This window comes from Tachyglossus aculeatus, chromosome 16 (genome assembly GCF_015852505.1).
Source record: "Tachyglossus aculeatus isolate mTacAcu1 chromosome 16, mTacAcu1.pri, whole genome shotgun sequence".
NCBI classification, from domain to species: domain Eukaryota; kingdom Metazoa; phylum Chordata; class Mammalia; order Monotremata; family Tachyglossidae; genus Tachyglossus; species Tachyglossus aculeatus.
Genome location: NC_052081.1, coordinates 16,512,519 through 16,533,165, shown reverse-complemented (window position 1 = coordinate 16,533,165; position 20,647 = coordinate 16,512,519). Strand labels below are relative to the sequence as shown.

At 44.1% G+C, this 20,647-nt stretch overlaps 1 protein-coding gene across 2 annotated transcripts in view; it reads left to right on the top strand.

Moving 5' to 3' along the window:
* Window positions 1–20,647, top strand: part of BRINP3 (BMP/retinoic acid inducible neural specific 3) — a 441,851-nt gene that overhangs the window by 193,525 nt on the left and 227,679 nt on the right. The window contains exons 1-2 of one of the 2 annotated variants that reach the window (XM_038758434.1): window positions 17,358–17,417; window positions 19,195–19,383. The exons of the other annotated variant lie outside the window; for it this stretch is intronic. The gene's annotated coding sequence lies outside the window, so the exon portion shown is untranslated. Of the gene's footprint in view, window positions 1–17,357; window positions 17,418–19,194; window positions 19,384–20,647 lie in introns of those variants that run through there. 2 annotated transcript variants of the gene reach the window in all.

Genomic DNA, 20,647 nt, shown 5'->3' with positions numbered 1-20,647 from the left:
ATTTCAGACATGTCTGAAGCCTGGGATGCAGAAAACACAGCTATAGGTGTGACAAGAAGTAAGCATGGCCTTGTTTCATTCATTGTCATATTTATTGAGTGCTTACTATGTGCAGAGCACTGTACTAAGCACCTGGGACTGTACAATATAACACCAAACAGACCTATCCTCTGCCCTTTGTGGGGATTGGGCACTGTCCAGAAAAACTGTTCAGACCATTAAGCTGCTTTACATGACTAGATCTCAGAAATAATAATAAAATAATAATAGTTAAGTGCTTACTATGTGCCAAGCAGTGAACAAAGCACTGGAGTGATACAAATTAATCAGGTCAGACAAAGCCCCTGTTCCACATGACAATCTAAGAGGGAGAATGTGTATTGACTCTCTCCCCATTTTACAGACGAGGAAACTGAGTCGCATTGTATCTAGATCTGGATGTAGACTGGGGATAAGCGAAGACTTAAGCCCGGTCCCAGTAAATTTTGGGCATGAGAGGGACAACTCCAGCAAAGCACATCTGGCTGACGAGCTGTCATCTCCACTTCAGTCTGCGTTGGGCTCGAGGGGCAGAGTGAACAAAAGCAGACAGGCAAAGAGCTTCACACTCAAAGTGCCAATATCATGGTTGTGATGACTCACCTTCCCAATATGGAGCTGGCACCCCCTCTAACTGTAAGCTTGCTGTGGGCAGGGAATGTATCTTTTGTGATGTTGTATTCCCAAGCTCTCAGTACAGTGCTCTGCACACAGTAAGTACACAGTAAATACGATTGAATGAATGTGGGGCATGAAGTTCCTGACTGACTTTCTCATTACATAATCTCCTGCTCAAGGTTTGTCTGCACTCCTAGACATCAGTAAAAACAATTTTGTAAGGCCTTCACACCCTTCCCTGCAGAAAAATGGGAAAGGCAGGAAGCAAAACGATATGTATAGAGACTTTATGCATTCCTCTGGATGGGGCAAGTATCAAATGCAATAGAATCATGTGTATGTGTGTGTGCTATTGCTGACTTTTTTAAGCATTCACAATGTTCAAAGCACATTACTAAGTACTAGAATAAATGCAATCGGTTTAATGAAGGCATTCTCCCTGGGGGAGAACAGACCCCTTTAACTGTAAGAATGCATCACAAATAATGTGGCAGACAGTAAAATAATGAATCCTCCAAAATAGCTCAGTATAATCAGTCAGTTAAGCCGTTCTTGGAGAGGATATTCTTCAGGCCTTTCCCCACTCCTGGCTAAATGTCCTTGGCTAAAGATCGCGGACATCTTTCTAGCCTCCTAAATATTGTACTGTCCTTGCTCTAAAGGAACCAGGAAGGCAGAGGGTGGGTTGACTTGGCCTTCAGCCAACCCCTCTCACTTGCTCCCCTTGCCCAGATCTGTATCCTATGGTGACATTGAGGTGCCAGGCTGAGTGAATAATAATAGCAATAATAATGATGGTATCTGTTAAGCACTTACTATGTGCCAGGCACTGTACTAAGAGCTGCGGTGAATACAAGCAAATCAAGTTGGAAACAGTCCCTGTCCCATGTGGGACTCACAGTCTCAATCCCCATTTTACAGATGAGGTAACTGAGGCCCAGAGAAATGAAATGACCTGCCCAAGGTCACGCAGCAGACATGTGGCAGAGCCGGGATTAGAACCCATGACCTTTTGACTTTGCAGTACTTCCAGTCCCATGATCCATCCACTTCACCATGCGGTATGACTGTGTGGGCAGAGATGACAAGAGCCTGTTATATGGTCTTGTGATTTATTAAATATACATGGGTGGGTATAGATGGAGGAGCTCTTAGTGTGGGGCCAGACGGATAGAAGCTTCCACATGACCACAGAAATGAAGTTTGGCCAGAACATAAATGATGTGCAGCTGCCACTTCAGCGGTGCCAGCAATGATACCAGAAAGTAGTGGTGACTTTCGGGCCACTCAAGTGGAGAGGAAAAAAGGCTACTCCTTCACCCTCCCACCTGCTACTTTTGGAGTTAATCTCCCATACTTCCACTGTTCCCTTTCCAAGACCAGCATAATGTGTTTCACAAGACTCCCCAATCCACGTTTGCAGAAACGCAAACTCAAAATTGACTGTCATTTCCGAATTGAGCTTTTAAATCTTTGAGAGCTGTTTTGTTCCAAGTGTGAAAGACAGTACAATGTTTACCTGATAATTAGGAAGGAGCTGTTTGCCCTTTCAGATTGTGGATGGTTGAGAATAAGGTTCTCAGTTCCTTTATTCCCTTTTTCTATTGCCCTTACATCACTCAACTATTGTGAAACACATTGTTCAGTCTTATAGAAATATCACATAATAGCAATAATCAAAGATGGCAATTTTACATTGTGGTGCAAACACAGCACATAAGATGGTGATTAATGCTATTTCTACATTACCCTTTCAATTAAAAAAATTGTCCTTATCAAATTATTTGTATGAATTTAGGGAAGATATAACTGTTTCCCTTTTTTAATATTCCCTCTTGAATTTTTAATAAACTTTGGAAAAAAAGTTTTTTACACAGTTTGCACTGGTTATATAACAGAAGGTGGTTTCTAATTCTAATGAAAACTAATCTGAATTAACACAGATAATTCATGTTTTTCACTTAGTGACAAAATGTAATCTAAAAATTGTAACCCTAAATTCATTTTTTCTTCCCACTAAAAATGGTTTCATTTCGTAGGAAGGAAGCAAAACCTTAGCCTGAAGTACTTAATTTCTTTAGTTTACTATTTTAAAGGCATGGATGATCACAATTTTCCTAGGTATTTTTGCAAAGGTTGAGGCCTTATTGGAGTATTCCCTTCCAGATGAGACTAGAAGGAAAAAAGAAAAAAAGATGACAGCAAAATCCAAATCTATCTTCAAGAGGCCTAATTAGTCTTCTTTGCCAGTCGGCTACTACGAGATTTCCTCTGAGTATATTTGACTAGATTCAGCATGGAAAGACTGAAAAACCTTTAGTTAAATTATGCAGCTTTTTTTTGGATCATGAGATCTCTGCCTTTTAATAGACTCATGGCCAAATATAACTGACAGTTTTGCCATTTGACAGACAGCTGGTTCCCATGCTTCTACTACTTGATTGACAACATGGGGTCACCCTTTCTTCAACAAAGTCCAATGACTTCATGGCCAGCTGCCGGCAGAACATTAAAAACCCAACTCCCCAGTGGGGAGATGGGGGACGGGGGATTATGTTTGGAAGAGAAGCAGAGTGGCCTAATGGTTAGAGCACAGGCCTATGAGTCAGAAGGGCCTGGGTTCTAATCCCAGCTCCACCACTTGTCTGCTGTGTGACCTTCGGCAAGTCACTTACCTTCTCAGTCCTTCAATTATCTCATCTGCAAAATGGAGATTAAGACTGTGAGCTCGACGTGGGACAGGGACTGTGTCCAACCTAATTAACTCCAGCGCTTAAAACAGTGCCTGGCCGATGGTAAGTGCTTAACAAATATTATTAAAAAAAAAGAAGGAAGATAGGCATGCTTGGAGTATTATCCTGACCTGAAGAACAGGCACTGAAGCCTGGCTATGGGGCACTGGTCTAGCTACAGATACACTTGCTGGTCAAGCAGAGGCAGAGATCATGTTTATGAACTCTATTGCATGATATTCTTCAAAATATTAGTCCAGATTCAAACTGTCTGTGGGCAGGTGTCTCAGCTCATCGGCCTTTCCCATAGTAATGGCCGGGGTGGAAGGAGAAAACTCATCAGCTGCCGTAGCATGGAGGCAGGGGGATGGAGGACATGGCTAGAAATCTTCCAGCTCTGCTCTTCTTCCTCCTTTTCAGCAGACTGTGGTTGTCTGTAGTTGTGTGGTTCATCCCTGCTCTCCCTGCCATAGAGAGAGATTGCAGAGACTGTGTGGCTCAATGGAAAGAGCCCGGGCTTGGGAGTCAGAGGTCATGTGTTCGAATTTCGGCTCCACCACTTGTCAGCTGTGTGACTTTGGGCAAGTCACTTAACTTCTCTGGGCCTCAGTTCCCTCATCTGTAAAATGGGGATGAAGACTGTGAGCCCCAAGTGGGACAACCTTGATTACCTTGTATCCCCCCCAGCACTTAGAACAGTGCTTGACACATAGTAAGCGCTTAAGAAATACCATTATTATTATTATTATTATTTGAAAGAAAGAAGAGGTATGTGCGAAGGGAAAAGATTAGAAGCAGCATGGCTGGGGAAGCAGCGTGGCTCAGTGGAAAGAGCCTGGGCTTTGGAGTCAGAGTTCATGGGTTCGAATGCCGACTCTGCCAATTGTCAGCTGTGTGACTTTGGGCAAGTCACTTAACTTCTCTGTGCCTCAGTTACCTCATCTGTAAAATGGGGAATAAGATTGTGAGCCCCCCGTGGGACAACCTGATCACCTTGTAACCTCCCCAGTGCTTAGAACAGTGCTTTGCATATAGTAAGTGCTTAATAAATGCCATTATTATTATTATCATTAGGATCAACTAGACTGTGATTCGAGAGAGATGTAGTTGGGACAAATAAAAACTGATTCCTGGTACTTAGATCAAGGATGCTTGACCCTCTAAACTATAAGCTTATTATGAACAGGGAATGTGTATGCTAATTCGATTGTATTGTACTCTCCCAAGCACTTAGTACAATGCTCTGCACCTCATAAGCACTCAGCAAATAATAATAATAATAATGAATGTATTTGTTAAGTGTTTACTTTGTACCAGGCACTGTGCTAAGCATTGGGGTGGATACGAGCATATCAGGATGGACACAGTCGCTAAGCCACGTGGGGCTCAGGGCCTCAACCCCCATCTTGCAGATGAGGTAACTGAGGCACAGAGAAGTGAAGAACCTGAAGAAGAAGTGAAGAAGAACCTGGCCAAGGTCACACAGCAGACAAGGCGTGGAGTCAGGATTAGAACCCATGACCTTCTGACTCCGAGGCCTGTGTTGAATCCACTATGCCATGCTGCTTCTCTAAATACCATTGATGGAATGATTGATTGCCCCAGAAATTTGGCCATCGGGTGGGTCTCAGCCTAGAATCTCAAACAGGTGAGAGTGAGGATTGAGTAAAAGGGAGCAAGGAGGGAATGGATTTACCTGTAATGACTGAAATATAAACAAAAAAAAATAAAATCCTGGGGTGTCAGGGAAGGGGGGCAAGGAAGGCAGGGGGATAAGAAAGGCAATCAGGAGCAGAGGAGGGCAAGGAGTGGGAGGATGTGAGGCAGGGAAAGATTTACAGTGTAATTTCAATTTGTGGGGCTCAACTATAATATTGAGGTTTGTTCTGGAATGAAACCTGAATGATAGCAGGTAAGTTTATGGGGAAAAACATCCCTTGATACAGCTGTGTTTTCAAGGAATGTAACCCAGCCATAGTTTGTGGGGTTTGTGTATGAACGCAAAATGTATTCTAGTCCCTCATGCAACTAAAATAACTTTCCCCATCTATCTGTCATTCCTTACTTGTATATAATTCATTGAATAATTGGTATACCCGCACTGCTTCCACCTCATATCTTCCCGCTCCCTTCTTGTCCCACTGTAATCTGGTTCCCCTTCCTTCCACCCCACTGAGACTGTACTCTGACCTTGGGCAAGTCACTTAACTTCTCTACCTCATCTGTAAAATGGGGATTGAGACTATGAGCCCCCTAGGATAGGGACTGTGTCAAACCCAATTTGCTTGCATGCACTCCAGAGCTTAGTACAATGCCTGGCACATAGTAAGCACTTAACAAATTCCCTAATTATAAATATTATTAAGGTCACCAACACTCTCCTCCTTGCCAAAACCAACTGACTCTACTGCAGCCTAATCTTTCTTGACCTGTCAGCCATCTCTGGCCACATGAACCACTCCCTTTCCTGGAAACACACTCTCACCTTAGTTTTACTAACGATTTTTCCCTGGTTTTCCTCCAACCCCTTCTCCTCTCTTCTCCTGTTCCTCCTCAGCCACTTTTGCTGGCTCCCCTTCTATCTCTCACGCCCAAACTGTAGTTGTCTCTCAACACTCTGTTCTGAGTCTCCTACAGTTCTTGCTCTACACTCTCTCCGTTTGGCAGCTCATTCACTCCCGTGACTTTAGTGACCACGGCTATGCTGTTGACTCCTAAACCTCTCTTTCTTGCTCTGATCTCTCACCATCCCTTCAATCTGGAATTTCCACTTGCATATAAAGGACATCTCTGCATGTATAAACCATCACCATTTCAAATTATGTCTGAAACTTGTTCTCTTTCTTCCTAAATCCACTCCATCATACTCGTCCCAGTTAATAGCCTCACCATCCTTCCTTTCTCTGAGGCCCATAGTCTTGATATTTTCCTTTACTCCTGACTCTTTGCAAGCGTTCACATTCAATTTGTCACTAAATCCTGTCAGTTTTTCCTTCCCAACATTCCCCAGATCCATATCTTCCTCTCTCTCCAAATGGTCCCCACCCTATTCTAAGCATCACATTCTGAATAGACTATTTTCTCAGCTCTCCATTCCTCAATTCTGTGCCATTTTCAGTCTGCTGTCTAGTACACTTTCTAAAATATTGTTCTGCACAAAGCTTTCCAGTCTTCCAAAACCTCCAATGGTTACCCATTCCTCTCTGGATCAACCATGACTCTTCATCAACTCTCTTCCTCTTGAGTATCCACTCTCTTCCCACATTGAATTTCATCTTACTCCTTTTTTTTATGATCTCACCTAACTGTCCTTTGTTTTCAATTCTCCTGCCTCCGAACCGGACCCCTCTCTTCCTTCAAATCAGCCAGACCACCACTCTTCCCCTATTTCAAATACTTTCTGAAGTCTTTCAAGTACTTAGCATAGGACTCCACATAGTATATATGTTTGTACATATTTATTACTCTATTTATTTATTTATTTATTTTATTTGTACATATCTATTCTATTCTATTTATTCTATTTATTTTATTTTGTTAGTATGTTTGGTTTTGTTCTCTGTCTCCCCCTTTTAGACTGTGAGCCCACTGTTGGGTAGGGACTGTCTCTATATGTTGCCAATTTGTACTTCCCAAGCGCTTAGTACAGTGCTCTGCACATAGTAAGCACTCAATAAATACGATTGATGATGATGATGATAGAATAACCCACCATACCACTGACTGATTAATTCCAAAATCCCACCTTCTCCAGATTCATACATTCAGTCACACTCATTCAGTCAATCGTATTTATTGAACGCTTACTGTGTGCAGAGCACTGTACTAAGCACTTGGGAAGTACAAGTCAGAAACATATAGAGATGGTCCCTACCCAACAACGGGCTCACAGTCTAGAAGCTTAGAACAGTGCTTTGCACATAGTAAGCACTTAATAAATGCCATTATTATTATTATTATTATTAGAAGGGGAGACAGACATTGAGTGCTTACAGTGTGCAGAGCACTGTACTAAGTGCTTGGGATGCTTTCCCTGACTCATTTTTCTTCTCCTTGCATCATATTTTACTACCATCTCAACACCTGTGCACCACCTAAGAATTTATATCTAAGCCACTCTTAGCATTTCTGCTGTTGGTTGGACTTTACCATTCAAGTACTTCCCCACCCCCCCCCCCCGCAGATCCATCTTTCCATCCACTTCTCCTCCTCTGCTTTACATTATTTTGTGTCTGTCTTCACTTTATATTGTAGACTCCTAATATAAGTCATAGAGGTGTCTTCTACCTCTATTGTTTTTTTTCCAAGTGTTCAGTAGAGTGTTTTGCACATAGTAGAGCTTGATGTATATTACCGATTGATTGGCTCCCAACCTGAAATAAAAGAATCGAGGAAAACAAGATGTAATTTTCATTTTTTTTTATTAGAAGGGTGGGTGTGGGCAGGAACATAGTCAAGGTGACCTTTTTAAAGAAGGTAACAGGTTTTCAGGTAAAAACTGTGACCTCTGCCTTGACTTAACTTGCAACCCGGTGCCCTTCACTTGGAGCTGAAGCGCCACCTAGTGGAGTCTGTTGGTTTGTCATTGAATGATTACCGCGGCCAGTTGTGTTAAATTAAATCATTACTCTTCCTGCCCGTGATTTCCTTCTCATTCTTTTCTGAATGAAAAGTTATCCTTATGACTGATAGAGTAATTCCCACATGCTTCTTGTTTCCATCCATAGCCCTGGCCTCAGGATCTGCTAGTTCAAAAATGGCATAATACTAATAATGATGATAATAATAATAATGATGGCATTTATTAAGCGCTTACTATGTGCAAAGCACTGTTCAATAATAATAATATTTCTCGTATTTGTCAAGCACTTACGCTATGGACAAAATGACGTACGAAGAGCTGGGGTAGATACAAGAGAATTAGGTTGGATACGTCCCCGTTCCGCATAGGGCTCACAGCCTAAGGAAGAGGGAGCACAGGTATTGAATCCCTATTATACAGATGTAGAAACTGAGGCACAGAGAAGTTAATAATAATGGCATTTTTTAAGTGCTGACTATGTGCCAAGCACTGTTCTAAGCGCTGGGGAGGTTACAAGGTGATCAGGTTGTCCCACGGGGGGCTCACAGTCTTAATCTTTACAGATGAGGGAACTGAGGCCCAGAGAAGCGAAGTGACTTGCCTAAAGTCACATAGCTGGCAATTGGCAGAGCCGGGATTCGAACCCCTGAGCTCTGACTCCAAAGCCCGTGCTCTTTCCACCAAGCCACGCTGCTTCTCTCCAATAATGATGGTATTTGTTAAGCGCTTACTATGTGCAAAACACTGTTCTAAGCACTTGGGATATACAAGGTGATCAGGTTGTCCCACGTGGGGCTCACAGTCTTAATCCCCACTTTACAGATGAGGGAACTGAGGCCCAGGGAAGCAAAGTGACTTGCCCAAAGTCACACAGCTGACGATTGGCGGAGCCGGGGTTTGAACCCTTGACCCCTGACTCCAAAGCCTGGGCTCTTTCCACTGAGCCACACTATGACTTCCCCAAGGTCACACAGCAGGTAAATGACAGAGATGGGTTTAGAAATTTGGCCTTCTGACTCCCAGCCCTGTGCTCTTTCCACTAGGCTGTATGGCTTCCTACTGCCACCCTGTACTCCTGAAATTATATAACACAATACTTCTAGTATGCACATCTCTCACTCATTTCATCATGTTTGTGTTTGCAATAAACAATAAGAATGTTCATTTTCACATGCCTACTGAAAATTCAAAACCTCCAGAAGGCATTCCCTGACTAATTTCAATCATCCCTGTCATGCCATTGTTTTTTCATACTGACGTATGTACTCTACATATTCATTTACTTATTTTTCCATACCACTGACATTGCTAGTTGTAGCTAGATTTTCCCACCTTTTTCTCAGTCTATATAATTTACATCTGCCCATCAAATCCCTGATATTGTAAATTCTGCAAATTCTCCCAAGTGTTTAGTAGAGTGTTCTGAAAGCTTTGTGTACACAGCAAGTAATATTAAATTAATGAATGCCAACACTTGACTTCATATCCCCACTTCAGTGAAATTTGATGATGCTTTTCTCTTTGCAGAACAATAATGTTCTCTGCAGCTTGCAGTTTTACAGTTTGGTGGGCATTAATTGGTATTAAATTTCTTTAGACTCAAAGGTATAATTACTATATCTATAAATAATAATGATAATGATATTTGTTAAGCACTTAGATCTTACTATGTTTCAAGCACCAGAGGGGTAGAGACAAAACATTTATATGAGCCAATCCCCATTCCCTCGGGGCTCACGTTCTAACAGGCAGGTACTTTATCTCTATTTTACAAACGAGTAAGCCACGGCATAGAGAGTTTAAGTGACTTGTCCAAGGTCACACTGTAGGCCAGTAGTAGAATCCCAGTCCCATGCATTTCCCTCTAGACTATACGCTGCCTTCCTAAGTGGAAAAAGCCCGGGCTTGGGAGTCAGAGGTCATCGGTTCTAATCCCGGCTCTGCCACCTGTCAGCTGTGTGACCTTGGGCAACTCACTTAACTTCTCTGTGCCTCAGTTACCTCATCTGTAAAATGGAGATGAAGACGGTGAGCCCCATGTGGGACAACCTGATCACCTTGTATCCCCCACCCAGCACTTAAAACAGTGCTTTGCAAATAGTAAGTGCTTAACAAATGTCATTATTATTATTATTATTATTATATATGCCAGTAGGGATCATGCTAGCAGAAGCCCATGGAATCAGGACTTTTAGATCATCATGATCACTATAAGGTTTCCCTATTTTATTTCTCCATTCCCTATTCCTCTAGACTGTAAGCTCATTGTCGCAGAGAATGTGTGTACCTACTCTGTTGTATTTTACTCTCCCAGGCACTTAGGACAGTGTTCTGCACACAGTAAGTGCTCAATCAATACCACTGATTAATTGATTGATACAAATTTGGAAAACATTAATGCAAACAAAATGAGAGCACGGTGCTGACATCTTCCTCAGAATATACAGTAATATGTACATACATTTGCATAGATAAGTATAAACCACTGGTTTATACTTTCTATTAGCTCAGTGAAATCAGGACAAAAAACTTAGATACCATAAGTAAGATGAAAAATAATCCTCCTACCCCCTAAAAGAGATAAACCAAAATGCACACAAGTTCAGAGTGATTATGACCAGAAATGTGGCGGTTAGAGGGAAGGCTTCCTGGAAGAGGTAGCTTTTTAGGGGGAGTTTGAAGACTGAGCTCCCGCCTCCCTCTCCCCCTCTCCATTCCCCCCTCCCTACCTTCTTCCCCTCCCCACAGCACCTGTATGTATGTTTGCACAGATTTATTACTCTATTTTACTGGTACATATTTACTATTCTACTTATTTTATTTTGTTAATATGTTTTGTTTTGTTGTCTATCTTCCCCTTCTAGACTGTGAGCCCGCTGTTGGGTAGGGACCATCTCTATATGTTGCCAACTTGTACTTCCAAGCACTTAGTACAGTGCTCTGCACACAGTAAGCACTCAATAAATATGATTGAATGAATAAATGAATGTCACTTGGTGGATTTGAGGGGGAAGGAATTTCTTGCAGGTGGAGGGGCACTACAGTCGATCACAAATGAGAGAGTCAGGAGAGAGATAAACTATTGAGGTCAGAGAACACTTGGTACAATAATAATAATAATGTTGGTATTTGTTAAGCTCTTACTATGTGCCAAGCACTGTTCTAAGCACTGGGGTAGATACAAGGTAATCAGGTTGTCCCACGTAGGGCTCACAGTCTTCATCCCCATTTTACAAATGCGGTAACTGAGGCACAGAGAAGTTAAGTGAGTTGCCCAAGGTCACACAGCTGACAAGTGGCAGAGCCAGGATTAGAACCCATGACCTCTGATTTCCAAGCCCATGCTCTTTCCACTAAGCCATGATGCTTCTCATGTTCTGCTCACAGAGCTCAATAAATGCCGAAGATTGAGAGGTATTAATTTGATTGGTGGGGGAGGCATTATCTGTTGATAAGTACAGACTAATATGTCTTGATCTCTTCAGTTGAAAGGCAAACACTCCCTTTTTATTCTTCATCTGTAAAGTCGATACACACTTCTGAGATCTTGGCTCTTGCCTTCTTGGAGTTCTGAATTTCCAACATATACAGTCCCCTTCATATGATGTCAAAAAGCATTCTTGAGAGGGCAGGGGTGAGATGTGGTAGGGGTGAGCCGGTTAAGCTCTTTATGTAGTGTGTTTTGATGGATCAGATGTCAAGCTTGGGGGAAACAGTTGGATTAATAAATATCCAGTAATTGTGGTCCTTGCCTTCAGATCTGCCCGATTAATAAATGGGCCCACGCTCAAAAGCCAGCCTGACCCTGATTGAGCAGCTGGTTACTGTCCTCAGCTGCTCATCCCCCCTCTATCAATAAATCAATCAATCAATCAAGGGTTTTTACTGAGTGCTTGCCAAGTGCAGAGCATGTTTGAGAGAGTACAGTTCAAAAGAGTTGGTAGTTGGTAGATGCATTCCCTGACCACAACAAGCTTGCAGTCTAGAGGGGGAGGCAGATATTAACATAAATATATAATTTGATAGAGTGTAAGCTAGTTGTGGGCAGGGAATGGGTCTACCAACTCTGTTGGTGTAGTGGATAGAGCACAAACCTGAAAGTCAGAAGGTCATGGGTTATAATCCCAGATCCTCTACTTGCCAACTTGTGTAACCTTCGGGAAGTCACGTAACCTCTCTGGGCCTCAGTTACCTCATCTGCAAAATAGGGATTAAGACTGTGAGCCCTATGTAGGATAGAGACTGTGTCCAACCTCTTTTCCTTGCATCTACCCCAGTGCTTAGATGAGTGCTTGGCACATAGTGCTTCACAAATACAACAATTTATTATTATCGCACTGTACTCTCTCAAGTACTTGCTATTGTGCTCTGCATGCAGTAAGAATTCAGTAAATACCACTGACCGACTGGTGACATTGTGCTGATTTCCTTCAGTTGTCAGTCAGTGAGAAAGTATTATGTAAAACATTAGGAGAAGGAAAGGAAATCTTGGAACTTGAAAATTTCCTCTTTCATATGAAGAAACTCACTATGGGCCTGTAATGAATCTGCTAATCCTCTTGTGTTTATACTCTCCCAAGTACTTACTACTGTGCTCTGCATATAGTAAATACCATTGATTGATTGATTGGAATTTTAAATGTGACATTGTGCTGATTTCTCTTTCTTCAGTTGCCCAGGTTGTCAATCAGTGACTAGTATTATGTGAAATATTAAGAGAAGTAAAAGGAATCTTGGTATCTGAAAATTTCCTGTTCCATGGAAGAATCTCATTATGGGTCAGGATTGTGTCAGCTAATTCTCTTGTATTGTACTCCTCCAAGCGCTTAGAACAGTGCTTTCTCCATAGTAATTGCTCAATAAATATCTTTGATTGATTAATTGAATCCTTTGGCCAGGTTATGTTCCAGGCAGTCAGCCGGTGCCTTGAGAGGGGAAGGGAATTGTAAATGTTTTACCTTCATAGAGCATTTATGCCCACCACTGAGTTGCCACCTCATTCCCTGTAACCTTGGTTTTAGCTTCTTTTTTTCTTCTTTTTTTTTTTAATGGTATTTTTAAAGCACTTACTATGTCCCAGACACTGTTCTGGGGCAGGTACAAGATATCAGTTTGGACACAGGCCATGTCTCACATGGAACTCAGAGTCTTAGTCCCCATTTTACAGGTGAGGTAACTGAGGCACAGAGAAATGAAGTGATTTGCCCAAGGTCATACGCAGACAAGTGGTGAAGCCGGGATTAGAACTCAGGTCCTTTTGACTCTCAGGCCTATGCTCTATCCACTAGGCCATGTTGTTTTGCAAGGATTCAAGCATTTATCCTATCAAGCCTTAACTTCCGCATTAGCCTCTCATTGATCTCTCCGCCTCCTGTCTCTCCCCACTTCAGTCCATATTTCCCTCTCAGACTGTGAGCCCCTCAGGAGACAGGGACCGTGTCTAATTCCTACTTGTGTTTTCTCTCCCAGCACAGTGTGTTCTGCACACAGTAAGCACTTAATAAATACATTACTACTGCTCTACTGCCCAGATCATTTTTCTAAAAAAAAAAGTTAAGTCCATATTTTCCCACCCCTCAAGCACATTTCCATCGGCCTTAAGGAATCAACCACCTTGGCCTCTCCTACCTTACCTCACTGCTTTCCTGCTACACTTTGCTTCTTTAATACTAACCTACTCACTGTTCCTTCATCTCATCTATCCTGAGACCCCGACCTAACTTCAGAGCCACTGTATCCTGCACTCAACTGTTAACACAGAGTCTACTCTAGAATTAAGGGACAAGCAGCAGTTAGGAATCTGGGAATTTTCCATTCCATTACTTCCACCACCCCTCCAGCTCCTGGTTTCTGGGTCCTGAGGCAGGTGCTTTTCTTGCTCAACATCTGAAGCCAACTCTGAGAAGCAGTGTGGCTTAGTGGAAAGAGCCCGGGCTTGGGAGTCAAAGGTCATGGGTTCTAATCACGGCTCTGCCACTTGTCAGCTGTGTGACCTTGGGCAAGTTACTTAAATTCTCTGTGCCTGTTACCTCATCTGTAAAATGAGGATTAAGACTGTGAGCCCCACATGGGACAACCTGATCACCTTGTATCTACCTCAGCGCTTAGAACAGTGCTTAGCACATAGTAAGCACATAACAAATGCTAACATTGTTATTATTATAACTCTGGCAGGAGGGTCTCTCGTCCAACAGAACCTTGAATTGATTAGCAGACAGTTTCCTTTTGGGGGAAATGGCACTGAGCAGGTGGAAGAGAAAGTAAGGAATAGTAACTATGACAATGACAAGCCTAGGTTTTGGAACCACGGGACCACAGCTCTTTTATTATTCCAGGCATCCAGTGGTGACTAAGGCTATGGCCTCTTTCCATGCGCTGTGGCTATTTTCAGTGTAGAATACTTAGTAAATATTTCTGCTTTGTAAATATGCATGAAATGGAGGTCCAGACTTGGCTTCCTAATGGTCTCATTCTCTTTATTTGGATCAAAGAACACATTATACCATTGTCACCCCAGTTCTCCTTCCTTCTTAGACTATGAGCCCTTTGTGGGATAGGGACCATGTGTGACCCAATTAATTTGTAGCTACCCCGGTGCGTAGTGAGCACTCTACAAATGTTATAATTACTTTACCTCTGTATCGGGTTAGTTAGTGAGCAGAGCAATCAATCAAGAGAATTTATTGAGCACTTATTGTGTGCCGAGCACTGTGCTAAGCATTTGGGAGAGCACAGAACAACAGGTTCCCTGACTGAAAGTATACCGCATGACGGATTTATTCAACTTATTGGGGTTTTTATTTGATCATGAGAAACATAAACTGTAAAAAGGGTTTGTGAATATGAGTTCTGAGTCTCTCTCTACAAACATGCTAGAGATGGAAACTGAATGTGTTCAGTTCTGTTGGAGACCTCTCACATTCATGTGCATTTTCTTCCATTTTTCACAAAATCCTAAGCAATCTAAAATTAAAAAAATCTCTTTCTCTAAAGCTTACTTCATGATTTGGGTTTTGAAGGTAGCCACCTGTAAAAATTATCATATTGCTCCTCCCCCATGCTTACAGAAGTAAAAAGTAATCACTCCATGCTGACATATTCTGGGGATAATGGATTAGAAATTATGACAGGGAAATCATAATTGATGAATATGAGCATATTGAATAAGAGTAATGTTCTTTGTTTCTGAAGTTGATGTTATTACCCACAGACTCCTAACCAGTGTGACATCGGAAAGAGCATGAGGCAGGGAAACAGGGGACTGAGTTCTAATCTCACTCCACCACTCATGTGCTGTGACCTCAGAAAAACACTGAGCTTCTCATTACCTCAGTTTCCTCATCTGTAAAATGGGGGTTGAATATCCATTCCCTCTCCCCCTTAGTCTCTGACTTGTACTAAACACTACCACTCCTTTAAAATTATGCTTGCACAATTACTTGCATATTTTACAGTGTGGCCCATGTGCAAGCAGTATTATTGCTCTAATTTAATGCAGGTTAGATGAGGGGTCACTACCTCAGCAGAACAAAGTTGCATTGCTGTGAATATTAAAACAGATCAAATGTAAATCAGATCTGTTTCCATCAACCTGCTTTACAGTATTCTCAGTGACTTTGCCATAAAACATGTCCTTTAAGTTAAAACTTTTATAAAAAAAAAGACAGAGTTCCATTTTGTGCACATCTCTAAATTATATAACATCAACTATTTATGCAAATGAATATCCATCTCCCCCCACGGTAGCCCTAGACTGTAAACTGAATATGGGCAGAGAACATGTCTACCCACTCTGTTGCCTTGTTCACTTCCAAGCACTTCACAGTGTTCTGCACACAGTATGTGCTCAATAAGTACCGAGATGATAATGATGACGACTTCTTCATCATGCAAGGTTTTTCTCTTCAACTAACCTCCTTTTCTTGTCCATTTTTGCCCTGTCATAAACATTTTGCTTCCCCATACAAACCAAATCACCTTCCTTTCCTTTCCCAATGCCTCAAATCTCTCCTGCCTGCCTTTTGGTATCATTGAGAAGCCCAGAAAAAGACTTTTGGACTAAAACAGCATTAGAATTGGAATAAAGCCTGAGGAGAAAAATAGAGTTGTATTAACATACATTAACATGTCTTAGGAAAGTTTCTCTCTCATCCTGCCAAGTTCCTCAATAATTAACACCCTAGATTTTCATGCCCTGGCATTATTTGGCATCGCCGATGCGAAGTACCACTTACAGAACTTTTTTTTTGGATGGGGGGATTACCCCTGCTAGAAAATTCATTCCTTCAATTCATTCAATCGTATTTATTGAGTGCTTACTGTGTGCAGAACACCGTACTATGCGCTTGGGAAGTACAAATAGATGGATAATGCCCTTATGGACTACCTAATAACAAAGTTAACTGACAGTCAATGCACATTTAATGCCAACAGTCTCGGAGAAGGGTCGCCGTCATCATAAAATCAATGACCTTTCCTCGGCCTAACGTTTTAGGCGAATCAACATTTTGCGGTGAGGGTGTCCTATTTTGGAAACAGAAATCCAACAGAGAGAAGCTGGGGCTGCCCTGTAAATCAAAACTTCAGTTCCTTTTCTCTGGACTTTCTCACATCCCCATTCTTCCATACAGATGGCAATCTAACCTCTAGATTCAAATCAACACTGAAAATACAGGCCTTCAAGTTTGGGTAGCCTAAGCTACTGTCAAGCATAAAAAAGGGTTTTGCCCTGAAAAAAAACAAACCCAGACTTTCACCCCCACCCACTCTTGGAAAAAAAATACAACGAAACATAATAACATAATGAGAATTTTGCAGCTGGGGGTGCTGTAGACACACGATCGACTAAGGGTTGTTTATAAGTTTATGAACATCCCTGCAACTGGCAGGTGGCCAATGAGAACGCCCCTAGATGATGGCCAATAAAAAGAGCTGGGGGCAACCTACATTTTCCAAGCTGCTGTTGGGTTTCTTGGAGTGGGATAATGTACCAAATGAGCACGGAAAGGGAGAAGGTGGTCTGGGTTCACCTGTGATTTGGGGCTTTCCCCCAAACCCATCCCCTCGGGGTCAGGTTGGGGGTTACTGGTGGCAGTTTGCTTTTGAGGAGAGAAGGATGGGGAACTTTTGAAACAGATTCCTGCTGAACCAACCACAAGCCCCCTCCTCTCTCCGACTCGGGAGCATCCCCTAACCTTAACCTCTGCCCCATCTCGTCCCAAATCTCTCCACTCCCTCCGGGGTTGGGGGGAGCCAAAAAGCCAAGCTTGTGAATGAGAGAAAGAGAGATCTGGGACGGGGAGGAGCGGAAAAGGGGTGGAGAATGGGGGCTATGCATGCATCTTTCCTCTCCATCGCTGGCGCGGAAAATAAGATGCCTTACCGGGATTGTTTTGCAAGCGGGCACACGTGCTTATTACCTTCGCTCATCCGGCGTCCCGGGCTCGGTGAGAAATCTTTCTCCGTCCCGGGCTGAGGGCGAGAAGACAGGGGCTGCTGAAGGACTCAGGGAGGGCCTGGGTTGGAGAGTACGCGTGTGCCTGGAAGTGTGAGCTCCTGTGTGAGCAATTGCGGTAGGGGGGAGGCATCCCTCAACCTCAAGAGGGTCAATGTCTCCGTCATTCAAGCTCTCCCCTTGGAAAACCTGGATTCCCACCTAGGAATGGGGGGGGGGGGGGTTGGGGGAGGGGATGGGAGGGAGGAGAGGGCGGGGGGCGAAGAGGAGGAGGAGGAAAGGGAGGATGAAGGAGGAGGGAGAGGTTGAAAGAGGAGGGGAAGGTTGGAGGGGAGAGGATAGATGGGGAGGATGAAGGAGGCGAGAAAGGTTGGAGGGGGGAGGATGGAGGAGAAGGGGGAGGATGGAGGAGAGGAAGATTGGAGGGGGAGTGGAAGAGGAGGAGGGGGAGGATGGAGGAGGGGAGGATGGAGGAGGAGAGGAAGGTTGGAGGGGGGATGGAGGAGGAAGTGGGGAAGGATGAAGGAGGAGAGGAAGGTTGGGGGGGACGATGAAGGAGGAGGGGGAGGCTACAGGGGGAGGATAGAGGGGAGAGGATGCAGGAGGAGGGGAGGATGAAGGAGGAGAGGAAGGTTGGAGGGGGAGGTTGGAGGAGGGGGAGGATGAAGGAGGATGGAGGTTGGAGGAGGAGGGAGAGGATGAAGGAAGAGGACGGAGGAGGTGGATAGAGAGGGGAGGATGGAGGGAAAGGGGGCGGGGGGCGGATGGAGCCGATCTGACTCCATCGATCTGTCCAGCGTTCGCCCGGGGAGAGAGGAGCCAAAGCTGGCAAGAGGCTGTCCCCCGAGGCCCCCTGCAGCCCCCGGCCCCCTCCAGGGCCCAGCCCAGCCCCTTCAGCTCACCCCCCAGCCGGCCCCACTCGCCACCAGGACCCGAGGGGCGCAGGAAAGGGCGGGGGGGGGGGGGATTCTCTCAGGAGACAGGAGCAAAGGCTGTCATAGCCGCCCCCCTCCGCCCATCATCCCGCCCTCCGGCAGCCCCCTGCCTCTTCTCCTCGCCACTGGCTACTTCTCAGGGCAAATGGCTTAAGACCGAGTCAACCTCACTGGGGTGGGGGTGGGGGGGTGGGAACCGGCGAGTGTGTGATGGGGGGTTGGAGGGAGGGATCTGGTTCTGTTTGTTTGGGGGTCTCTCTCCATCCCCCCCCTGCTGAGGTTGCCCATCAAGGGATCCCCGAGTCCAAAGGCAATCGATGGATCATTATCGGTCCAAGAGGGAATGATGGCAAAAGGGGAGAGGGTCTCAGCGCTTAGAACAGTGATCGGCACGTAGTAAACGCTTAACAAATACCATCATCATCGAGAGGGGCCGAGATCCGGTCAGGAGTTGAGTTCTGGGCTTGGATGCTCACTGGATCAGTCCCTCCTCTCTAAATCATCCCTGCTGCTCTATCTATCAGGACGAATACAGCCTCTCTCTCTCTCTCTCTCTCTCTCTCTCTCTCTCTCTCTCTCTCTCTCTCTCTCTCTCTCACTAGTTCCTCTTTATCTCCTTGTCTTCCCTACACCCTTTTACTTCTCTGGGCAGATTTATCTGAGGTCTGCTTGTTCTCTGGGTTTTCACCGCCTCTCTCGCTCTCTCTTCCTCCCTCCCACCCTCCCTCCTTATGGGGATGCGCAGTCTGTTATTATTCACTTCTTCCTGAGGATCATCACAAATCCACTTTTTTTTTTCCCTCCCCCCCTTTCACTCTTCATACGACTGTCCAGCGCTTTGTGGCTCTTTCCGTATAAACCGGCTTTCACTTGGTTCGGGGCCACGAGGAGCTGCTGAAGATTTGCTAGTCCCACCACCATGCAGATCACTTCTGTAGCTTGATACTGAACACCATGGGATGTATATTTGAAATCGGGATACGTTTTTGCGCACAACCATCTCGCTTCCCGAAGGCTCACCTGGTAAGTTTCTTTGATCTGCCTGCGCTTGAGGTTACTGGAACTAAGGCATTGAGGTGGGGGTTGGGAGGGGAAGAGAAAGTTTGGGGTTTTAATTGAAAGAGGATTCGTCATCCCGATTCAATCCTGCTTCTTTCTGAACTCAAAGATGCTCCAACATGTAACTGCTCTCCACAGGAAGGATAAATTGGATCTATCACATTCTATGCGCCAATTAGCGCACCACTCTGTTACATACCTTTGGTTGTTCGCCTCTATTAGCAGTTAAATTCTACCTAAAATGCATTAACCCTGACTTGACCCAGTGGCATTCTCTTACATTTGGGCTTTTTGAAAGGTCAAATTGTATGTGTGTGTGTTTGTGTGTGTGTGTGTGTGTGTGTGTCTAAAAGAGCTGGCAATAGTGGGGTTTGAAACTTAATCACTCCTTCTTGTTTAGGTCAGTATATTTTTTTCCCCTGAACTAATAATATAGCCGGAAGGGGGAATTCCTCCTAGAATGCACATTTTATCGTGAAGACTTAAGTGTATCTGGTTGCAAGATGTGGAGAGAAAAAGGAAAGGAGAGTCGGGCTAGCTTTTGAGTTCAACATTTTATTCTCCCCTGCCGAGTTACACATATGGAGGTACTCTTATGCATTCCATCCAGTGGCACAGCAGAATTATCTTCTGGAATTTGGGGCTTATACTGAAATTTGTCTAGAGTCGAGTGAATTGGATACCTAGGTGTGTTTACTGAAGTGTGGGTGAGTGGGCAATTGTCTAAATAGCAATTTCGGCTGCACAAAACTCAATTCAGCCAAATTATGCCTTGGAGAGAATTGCAGGTGCCCTCCCCCCCCCCCCCCCAAAAAAAGGGAATAAATCCCCTCTCCACTCTCCACTCTCCAATTTAAGGTGCTTGACTTGGCCAATAGTGAATTTGGATATTTTCCCTCAAGATCCAATTCAGTACCCGAAATGTGGATTTGAACCTGGTGGATCGTCTTTAACCTTTCCCCTTCTTTTTCCAGTCCCAAATGTATTGAGGGACCCCGATTTCCATTCCCAATTCGACTCGGCACAACGTTTCCTCAGGGTGTTTGGACCACCAACCCCACCTTGTCATCGTGGTGACACCCCCTACCCAAAATCAAATGGAAAAGTCGAGTTTCCCTTTATGAATGAAGAAGACAGGCGACACCTTAGATGATTTTCTCTCCTTCTCCAGAGCTGCTCCTGTCATTTGCTATCGGTCGCCGCAACCTGAATCGTGTGTTTGAATGGA